The 10987-nt window shown below is 43.2% G+C and overlaps 1 long non-coding RNA gene across 4 annotated transcripts; it reads left to right on the top strand.

The window, feature by feature from the left end:
* Nucleotides 1-6719: 6719 nt before the first annotated feature.
* Nucleotides 6720-10948, top strand: LOC117536108. 4 transcript variants are annotated; one of them, XR_004567499.1, is made up of 5 exons: nucleotides 6720-6839; nucleotides 7359-8284; nucleotides 9456-9814; nucleotides 10047-10117; nucleotides 10885-10948. It is a non-coding gene; the product is annotated as an uncharacterized LOC117536108 (long non-coding RNA). The 4 variants fall into 4 exon arrangements; XR_004567500.1 differs by lacking the exon at nucleotides 6720-6839 and adding an exon at nucleotides 10358-10425 and having other exon boundaries at nucleotides 6888-8284; XR_004567498.1 differs by lacking the exon at nucleotides 6720-6839 and having other exon boundaries at nucleotides 6888-8284; nucleotides 9456-9538; nucleotides 9681-9814.
* The last annotated feature ends 39 nt before the right edge of the window (nucleotides 10949-10987 follow it).

The following is a 10987-nucleotide window of genomic DNA, read 5'->3' on the forward strand; positions in this document are numbered from 1 at the left end:
TAAAAAAAACATATAAAATATATTTTAAGGTCATGTTTAATAATCTGATTCGTCTGTACATTTCTGTTTTAGTCTGTGTTCTTCTAATTAGTGTCTAGAGTGCCGTTTTGAGCTGTTTAGAGCCATGTGGGACAAAACCCGATCCTGCCCCTCCCTCTCACAGTCTAAGTGAACGGTGATTGTAAAAACTACACTGCGCATGCTCAGAGTATTTTTCTATTTAATGTGTGTGGCAAAAAAATAATGACCGTAGGGGCATAGTGCTCCCATCCCCACCATACGTCATCTCACATAATTCAGAATTGATTGGCTGTAAGTACTCACGTGTGCAGTGCTGCGAAACGTCACGTGTAGTTTGAAGAGGAGACGAGAGAGCAGCATATAGCTAACATCACCAGCGATTAAAAGAAGTAAAAAACTGAAAGAAAATGAATGAAGTTGACCATTTACTGGAGCACACATTTAGACACTTAGTCTCGGAGAGAAACTGGAGGTAAAGCGCCTCGGTGCCCACCATCCACCGGATTTCCAAATGGTCCAGACTGCGGGCAAAGTTAAACGTGGGTTTAACGCTGAGTGGTTTGCTAAAAAGAAATGGCTAACGGCGAGCATCCAGAAGAATTCCCTCTTTTGCTTTCCTTGCCTGCTTTTTGGTGAAGATCAAGGTACTTGGTCGAGGACAGGTTACAAGGACTTAAAGCATCTTTGGGAGAGGACAATGAAGCATGAGAGCAGCAACAGTCATTTGGAAAATGCCGTAAAATTGGGATTACTTGGAAGGGTGAATGTTGCAGCTCAGATTGACAGCGCCTACAGACGCGGCATTGATTCTCATAATAGGAAGGTGGAAGAAAACAGGTACGTGCTTGGTCGGATCATCACCTGTATTAAACTGTGTGGGAAATGTGAGACAGCACTGCGGGGCCACAACGAGTCGGCGGACTCTCTGAATCCAGGGATATTCAGGTCAATTTTCGAGACAATGTGTGAGGGCGATTCCAGGCTTCAACGGCACTACGAAGCTCAGCTTGTTTTCAAAGGGACCATCAAGCACCATACAGAATGAACTCTTGGACTGCATGTATGATGTGTACAGGGAGGAAATAGCCAAGCAAGTGGACAACACATCATTTGTTGCCGTTCAGGCCGACGAGACAACCGATGTCTCCTGTAAATCGCAAATGGTGATTGTGCTGCGATACATTATGCCTGACCTCACAGTTACAGAGCGTTTTTTGGAGTTTGTGGAAGTAAAGGACAAACTGGTGTAGGTCTCTCTAACAGCATCAAGGCTGTTCTGGAACCCCTGAAGCTGAAAGAAAAGCTAATCGCTCAGACCTATGACGGGGCGGCCGTCATGAGCAGTAACGTGCGCGGGGTACAGACGGTGATGAAGGAGATGTACCCAAACGCTCAGTTTGTTCACTGCTACGCCCACCAACTGAACCTGACCCTGCAGCAACTGTGTTCAGCCAGGATGAGCATCCTGAAGGTGTTTTTTGCAGATCTAACTGCTTTTTCCACTTTTTTCTCCGGTGCTCCAAAACGTGTTGCAGCTCTTGCAGAGGCAACACAGAGACGCATCCCACGGCCACCGGCTGTGAGATGGAACTTTAAAAGCAGAACTGTGAACGCGGTTTGGGAGACCCGAGATGCACTACTTCAGTGTATGAAGCATATACGCGCACAACCAGGATGGGATGCGGTCACCATAAGTGAGGCATACGGCCTGTCAAAGAAACTGCGGGACCGAGCATTTATGCAGCTCCTGGAGTTTTTTTCGTTGCTTATGCCAGAAGTGGATGTTCTATACAACACTCTGCAAAAAACGAAGCATCGATGCACCTGGGATCAACAGCGCGCTCTGCCGTTTCAAGGAAAATGTTCAGAAAATGAGGCAGAAAACTGATGCATTGGCCGCCACTGCTCATGATGGAACAGACGAGCCAGGCCGACGAGTCAGCAGCACAGCGCCGGTGATGAAGGAGGCTTGTGACACAGTCATCTCACAGGTGGAACAGAGGTTCTCACAGAGTGACCATTTGATCGCTGCAAAGCTTGTTGACAGCTCATTCTTCCCACAGCATGTCCTGTCATTTCCTACACCTGAGCTTGACTGCGCCGTGAAACTGTGGCCTGCGTTGGGAAACAAGGAGAAGTTGAAGTCTGAGCTGACCACGCTCTACCGCCACAGTGAGCTTCACACTGGAAACACTGCCCTGTCTCTGTTGAAATCCATTCACGAGAACAACTTGGAGGAAACGTTTGCTGAGACTGTTATTTTGGTCAAAATAATAGTGACAACTCCGATGACGACATCCGAGTCAGAGAGGACCTTTTCCACCCTCAAAAGGATAAAGACTTTCACTCGCAACACCATGGGACAGCCGCGACTCAACGCATTGGCCATGCTTTCAATTGAAAGCCAGTTGATCCAGCAACTACAGGACTTCATCCCCAAAGTGATAGACACATTCTGTCAGAGGAAGGACCGCCGTGCCGCTTTTCTTTTCAAGTGAGCCTTAAGCTTTGGTAAGTTCATTTATGTCATATATTTTGTTGATCTACTGTGTTTTGCCTCTGCTGGATCGATTGATATTGTGACCTCGATGATGAGTGTCTGTGTTTTCCTTATATTTACAGTCTATGGTGTTTTAATGCTAAAGCATTACGGTTGTTGTTATTGTTAAGAATTACTTTGTGATGGTGACCTTTACTCCATGTATGAAGGTGCATTACTATGACATCCCCACGCTGTGTACGTAAATGTATGCGCTCACAGTGTTGCTCCTGTGGTCTTCAGTATGTAATTTGACACTCCCCCTCTCTCTCTCCTCCCCCCCTCTCTCTGTCCCCCCTCTCTCTCTCCTCCCTCTCTCTGTCCCCCCCCCCCCTCTCTCTCTCTCTCTCTCCCCCGACCTCTTTCTGCCCCCCCAGTTTTGTACACCTAGAAACGCCACTGGTCATTCTACAGAAAAGGTGGAATCTGGGTGATACAAATCTGCTGAAATATATTCCTTCTAAAAACATCTAAAACCTGTTAAATAGCAATAACTAACTCTTAACTTGATGAATCCACAACAAGTAGAGCTTAAAATATTTTTATTATTTTTATACTTTATACAAAGCTTATTTGTATAGGAATGTCAGTCACTGGTGTTACGTGTTACCAGGAAGAAGAGTAACACCAGTGACAATTTGGTGAAAACACTACCATTTTAACAAAATGGCTACAATGTGTCAGACCAAATATGGCTTCAGTTAATATCAAAATCGTTTAACTCTTCAATACAATACATTTTCCTATTCAAATGTTCACCCCTAGGGCTATGCAATGAGTAACACTAATGACAGACTTGAAAGACGCATGTAAAATTTGAAGATAAAATGACACCTTTAACAAACAAAGTAAGAAGTATCTGACTTTCCTTATGTCTTTGTCCACTGCACTGCCTCAAATGATCTCTTGTTACAGGAGGCACTTCAGAGACAGTACATTATTTCAAAAATAAAAGCGTTTTGTGTAGCAGTAACACCAATGACGTAATTTTGGGTGACTGACATTTATTTGATATTATTAATAATAATTTGCGTTTTTTTTTACCATTTCAGTGTTATATTTAATGCTTGTAATGTTATGTAAATATAAATTAGATTTATTTATTGAAAAAAAAATCTTTTAAATTAAAACTATAGGCTCCATGTATGATCAAAGTTCCTTGAACTTGACATTTTAAATAAATTGCAATTTACGTATAAAACAATTTTTTATTTATTCGTGCCCGCAGCGGCAGCGGGCACGAAGTCCTCAGCATGCATTGAGGTATCCCCGGGAGGCAGGAGCAGTCACCCCGGGAGGAAGGAGAGCAACCCGGCCGCAGGCAGACGCGCAGCGGCGGCGGGCACGAAGTCCTCAGCAGGCGTTGAGGTATCCCTGGGAGGCAGGAGCAGTCACCCCGGGAGGAAGGAGAGCAACCCGGCCGCAGGCAGACGCGCAGCGGCGGCGGGCACGAAGTCTTCAGCAGGCGTTGAGGTATCCCCGGAAAGCAGGAGAGCAACCCGGCCGCAGGCAAACGCACAACGGCGGCGGGCACAAAATCCTCCGCAAGCCTTGAGGCATCCCCGGGAGGCAGGAGCAGTTTCCCCGGGAGGAAGTAGCCGTGGACAGATGAGAGGCCAGATAGGATCCCGGAGCGCGCCACCCATGGGCCGATGGAGCATGGGCGACGTCCGGAACTGTCGAGGCGAGACGGGGTCCAGGAGTGCGCCACCCAGGCGCTGATGAAAACGTGAGTGGCGTCTGGATATCCCCGGAAGGCAGGAGAGGCCAGACAGGTTCCGGAGCGCGCCACCCACGGGCCGATGGCAGCATGGGCGACGTCCAAAACCGTCGAGGCGAGACGGGGTCCAGGAGTGCGCCACCCAGGCGCCGATGAAAACGTGAGTGGCGTCTGGATATCCCCGGAAGGCAGGAGAGGCCAGACAGGTTCCGGAGCGCGCCACCCACGGGCCGATGGCAGCATGGGCGACGTCCAAAACCGTCGAGGCGAGACGGGGTCCAGGAGTGCGCCACCCAGGCGCCGATGAAAATGTGAGTGGCGTCTGGAACCGCCGTCGAGGTGGTGAAAAAGGTGAGAGTGTCCACACGAGGTCAACCGGCTGGTCGAACCTCCTCTCCGGCACCGGAAAAAATTGTTAATAGTCAGATGTTAACAGAAATACGTCGACAGCCGTTAACAGCTAGCCGTTAGCCGCTAACTGGCAGCCATGGGTAGCTGCTAGCCGTCGTTAGCCCCTCGTGGTTAGCCGCTAGTCGTCGTCAGCTAGCGCAGCCGGGACATGCAGCCGCACGCCCCGAAGAAACAAACCCACGAGGTAGCCATCGGGTTGCTGGTCGACCCAGCAGGTTGTGCATCGTCCCCCTGTTGGATGGAAGGCTGATGCGGGAATGGCGAGCAACATCCCCAGCCCCACCTAGTGTCAGCAGAAAGTATTACAAATAATGATTACAACAAAATGCAAAAAATAAATTAAAAAATATATCAAATATATTTTAAGATCATGTTTAATCATCTGATTCGTCTGTACATTGCTGTTTTAGTCTGTGTTCTTCTAATTAGTGTCTACAGTGTGTGCCTATTGAGCTGTTTAGAGCCATGTGGGACAAAACCCGATCCTGCCCCTCCCTCTCTCTGTTTAGGTCAACGGTGACTGTAAAATATGAGGGGCCGTACAGGCCGTAATTCATACTGGTCCTCTCACGCACATATATTCTCCTTTTACATACATATATTTTCACTCTTACATACATACATTCTCCTTTTACATACATACATTTTCACTCTTACATACATACATTCTCCTTTTACATACATATATTTTATAATATATGCATGTCTTTTCAAATCAGCTGCTCTTCATATTTTACAAATATTTTTTACTGAAAGTTCTTAATAAAACTGACACTGTTGGACTCGAGGGGAGAAGAATAAATGGACAACATTGTTAGGAGATTTAAACTATACAGAGAGCCGTTTTTTCAAATCAGTAGCTCTTCATTTTCTTTTTACAAATATATTTTACCACAAGTTCTTCATAAAACCTCATAGTAAAAACTACACTGCGCATGCTCAGAATATTTTCCTATTTAATGTGTGTGGCAAAAAAATAATGACCATAGGGGCATAGAGCTGCCATCCCCACCATACGTCATCTCACATCATTCAGAGCTGATTGGCTGTAAGTACGGCCAAATCCCAAACCACTCCCTCGACCCTACTCCTCCGTGACGGAGTGAACTCCGTCCGTAGCCACACTCGCAGCTCAACGAGGCTCCCTCCTGTCAGATGGAGGGAGTAAATACAGCAGCAAGCTTTGGGACGGCCTCCCCTCTCTCCGGCAGAAACAGGAAATGCCGTAACTGTATGTAACAACGGTTTCAAATCAGCATCTCTTAAACAAAAAGTTTAAATGAATAACTCAAATAAAACTCCAAACATCTTTCATTGTGTTTCAAAGCTCTTTTAGTTTTAAACCTGATGTTTATAAGCTTCTTAGTTTTTGCAACAGTCTGTAAATGTACACAACTTTATAATAAAATGCACACATTTACCTTTTTCTAGACTAAACACAGGTATGATCCTAAGTTAAAAACATATGAGGTTATCATGAGGTTGTTAACATCGCAATTTATCAGTGGATGTTTGCTGGAACTACTTGTAAACAGCGTGTTTCCTGACGGACACACACAGCGTGACTCCGGTCAGGTAGAGACCGGTCTCAAGTCAGCACCGCTGCAGACTCGCTGTTTGAGGGCTTGATAGCCCACTCCCCCTCCACACCGCTCCACACTCGTTGCTTTGGAACAGCCCTCAATATGGCGGACCCTCCGCGTGAACGAGCAAACGGAGGGGTAGGGTGTAGGGGTAGGGTGTAGGGTGTAGGGGGCGGTTTGGGAATGGGCCTACGTGTGCCGCGAAAAGTGTGGTGTGTGAAGAGGAGACGAGAGAGCTGCAGTGACGCATCCTAAAACCAGGAAGTAAGCTGCGCATGGCTTCCCTCGACAAAAAAGCAATGAGATTTCTCCATAGGATTTTAGAAAATAGCTCCAAATAAGGTCTGTGGGAAACGTAGCTGTTAGATAAATGCACATTTTGTTCAGCCGGATAATATCCACATGTCTACCCTACTTTTATAATTTTCGAATCATAAATCTATTGATTAGATTAGATTTATGATAGACTTTTGAAACTACAAGAACAAAAGGAGGACTTTTACAAAAAAGTAATAGAGATTTTTGTCCAGAAGGATAGGCAAATGGACTTCATCTTCAAATCAAGGTAAGACAGCAATTTTATTGAAAATGGGATCTTACTAAGAGAGAACAATTCAATATTTAAATGATAACATTACATTTTTTGGGTATCCTTCTGTTGAACTGTCTGTTTAAAATTAATTGCCAACACTCTGACATCATTCAAACAATCCCTCAAAACGCACCTTTTCACTCTAGCCTTCAACTCCTTATTCCACCTAGCTTAGCACTTTTTACTTTTGTTGTTATTTTTCTTCTTTCCTTGCTTGTAAAGCGATTTGAGCACCAGGAAAAGCGCTATATAAATCAAATGTATTATTATAAGCGTTGATTCAAGTCTTTAAACGACTTCGGTCATGGCCGACGGCATCCGCAGTGTCCCCCCCACACTGTTGCTTTGCCTTCAAATGGCAGTGTGCGAGCAGTTGGGTCAGTTAAAAAAGTGTCACTTTTTTCATGTTTTGGGTAGTGTGTTTTTGATGACTGTCCTGTGACACAGCATGGCACCACTGTGAAGAACTGAAACTTCGGCCTGTGTTTGCAGATGAATGGGATGCCCTTGCTAATGCCTTCAAAATCGGAATAAGCTGGATGACACTGTGTTGGCTTCTGGAAACCGAGATCAGGTACCATCAACTGGTGTCATGAAAACATTGTCCTTGCAGCAATGAAAAAAGCACAGAAAGAAAAACAATGAAATGATCAGCCTCCAAAAAATGATGAAGGAAGAGCTCGGGACTGAGGAAGCAGTCATTCAAAAAATGATATCCCATCCTAAAGGTGTCGTGCTATGATCCAAGAAAACGGTTGACCTCTTCCATGACAGGTGCAGGGAAGATATTGTATATTTGGAAGCGACAGGGAGCAAAAGGGAAAACCTCACCGTTTTATGTATACGAGATGGTGCTCCGAAATCCATTCAAAGGATCCTCCCCTGTCTCCGAGGCCACAGACATCACCAATGACCACACAACGGCCTCCATATCATATTTCATTGGGGCATTTGTGACGGATTGAATAAGACTCCATGGAAGAAGAGCCAAGCAAAGGCCTGCCGTGTTGATATGCGATGGCTCAACAGTCCTTCTGCAGTCCATGGCCTATAACTTCTATGGAGTCAGCCTCCAGGAACTGCTCTCCAGAAACCACAGCATTGTGTCTGGACAGGCGAAGCATGGTTGCATAGGGCTACCCATCATGCATCGCTGTTAAGTCATGTCATGAAAAATGCCGAAAACAATAAGTGATTTCTGTCCTTTAGTACAATGCTTCCTGAAATCATTCATTGGTGAAGTCTTTGTAATAATAATCTTTCAACCTTTTGCTTAAAGTGCTGCCAAACATTACCACCTGGCTATGCATGTCTTTGGACTCAGGACACAGGCCACCACACTGTAGAGCAGGAGGAAGTTCTCTCCAGAGCCTACTGACAGATTCAGCACAGTCAGACTGGACAATTCAAGTGTTGTGGTATGTAATAATTATGTGAAAGTTGTTTCCTAGCTAAAAAATATCAGAAAAAAGGGTTTGTTGACCTTCAAGTCCAACAGAGCAGAAAAGAGGACAGAGGCAGTGTGACCACAAACAATATTAACATGGTTTACATATTTTTAAATGACCCAAATCTCAATGCAACTAAACTTATTTTTGGATTGTTTTTCATAGAATGATATTGGATCCACGCCATTCCAACAACATTTCGGGGACCTAATAACAAAAAGAGTACTTGACAAATTCTGCCCAACTGTATCCCTTCATTGCTGAAGTACTTTCTGCCCCAGGCTGGTCTGTGGTCTAGCCCAGGGGTTCCCAAACTTTGCCATGCCAAGGACCCCCATATAGCATTATCCTCTGGCTCCCCGCCAGAGGATAATGCTATATGGGGGTCCCCTGTAGCAATTTGTTAGTCTAACCCTTTTTAAATGATGTGTACAAGTGCCTCACGATTGAGCATGCATTGCCACTACATTTGGGGCCTTCTGCCTGATAAAAGCTGTTACTCCGCTTTTTTTGCCTGTCATAGCGCCACTGCCCCATCTGAACACACACCCACACAACGAGACAAGTCAAGTCCATTTGAGATGATGTACTCATCTAAAACTTGGAAAATGTCTCTTCATGTGGTCCTACCTTCCAGTGCTTTGCAAAATAATATTTCCTCAACAAAGTTGTCTTCCGAAATAAATCTGATGTATGCAAGCAATTCTGCGACATTTGCTACATCCGTGCTCTCATCCAGCTGCAGAGCGAAACATTCACTAGCTCTCACTTGCTCCAAAAGCTGAGCAGATACTCAGTTTCACTCTCAGTAGCGGCAGCTCGATTCTGATTGGCTTGAAGGGCGGTTGTGTGATTCAAAAACAAGAAATATTAAAAGATTGGCATCAAAGGACACATAGATTGATAGATACAGTTATTAATAACATCTAAAAAATAAAATAAATAAACTTTAAAAAAAAAAGAATCCTGTTTCCCTCAAACTTTGCATGACCCTCCTGGCGCCCCCTGGCGGCCCCCCGGGGGGTCGGGCCCCCACTTTGAAAAATACTGGTCTAGCCTACTCTTGTCTAGCACGTTTTTCAATAGCTGCTTGTTAATATAATTACATTTAAAATAAGAAGGCATGTTTACTGTCGGTCAGGTGACCTGGGACGCCATGGAACAGGGCCCATTTATGAATAACTTTCCCTGAAGCACCAAAGGGCTCCCAAAAGACCCACACAGGTACAATAAAGCTTTGATGTCAAATTGAATTTCCTTGCATTATTCCATCATCAATATTATAAACTACAATGTATACAGTATGTAAACCATGTGATGTTAACAATATAATTTGATGTACCGTAACTAATATGTTGAACTGCAGATTAACACTGGACAACAAAACTCAAGGCATTATGGAAAAAAGCGAGGGGGACCTCTAAAGATCTGTTTTCAACGAAGACATCTGACCAGGCTGGACGATAAGGGAATATGGCGACTCTCTGAGGAGAGCAGAAGGTTAATGTTTTTTATTTTGGCTGTTATGTTATTACATTTGTCCCAAGTCATTAAGCATTGCTATTGGTTAGTCAGCAGGTCATTTAGTCATTATTAACATTTATATCAGGTGTGCTAATAACTGTCAAAGAAATAAAAGTGATATATCAATCAAAACTGTGATGCAACTGAATTTAGTAGGTTTCATAATGTTGATGAATAATAATTAATGCAATAATCAATTTATTTCCAGGCAAAGAAAATATTTGGTGCAAAAATAAATCAAGATTGAATGACGTGAAATGGCAGAACATGAAATGAAAGGTAATTTACGAGTGCATTTACCCTGTGAATACTCCTTATTACTCATCGTGTGGAGCGATGGAAGCAAAGAAAGCAGACAGGCGAGGAGTTTGACACCCATAAACAAGCCTTTTGTTTCAGACTGCACAAGAAAAATGTGTCTTTTTAAGAGCTAACCAAGTGTTTATTCAACAATTGTATTTATTGTTGAATAAAACAAATGTTCTAATATTTGTGTCATAAACACTTTGTTTTTCTCAGAGCATGCAGGAGAAAAAACGGAAATATGTTGAAAATATCAGAAAACACAACATAGTATAGAATGTCAAGTAAGTCAAAGTATAGTTTGTGAACATTTTAAAATAAAAATGCTATAGTATGTTGAAAATATCACAAAAAGTTATAGAACAGATTATCGAAAATATATTCATAGTAAAAAACGTCCAAAAAATAAAATACAAATAAAAACCATCAGTTTAATATGTAGAAAAATATCAGATGTTTAAAAAATGACAGTTTAGTATTTTGAAAATATCTGAAAAAGGTTATAGAATGTCAAAACATAATATAATATATGTTGAACTTTTAAAAAAATGGTGAAGTATGTTGAAAATATCAATAAAAAATGATATGAATAATATGTAGAAAAATATCAGAAAATTATTAGATGGTCATATGAAAGTATATCTGTCATATTAAAAAAAGTACATGTTGTAGTACTTGTAGTATAGTATGTGGAATAGTTAAGAAAAGCAACATCAGAATCACAAATCCTTTGTGTTCTACAGAGGGGATATGTACGCTGCTACAGCGAAGGGGACAACACGGACAGACAACATATGAAATAAAGAGGCAAGCACATGTTAACAAAACATTATGTTAAATAAGTAC

The sequence above is a fragment of the Gymnodraco acuticeps genome, unplaced genomic scaffold (assembly GCF_902827175.1).
Source record: "Gymnodraco acuticeps unplaced genomic scaffold, fGymAcu1.1, whole genome shotgun sequence".
Lineage (NCBI taxonomy): Eukaryota > Metazoa > Chordata > Actinopteri > Perciformes > Bathydraconidae > Gymnodraco > Gymnodraco acuticeps.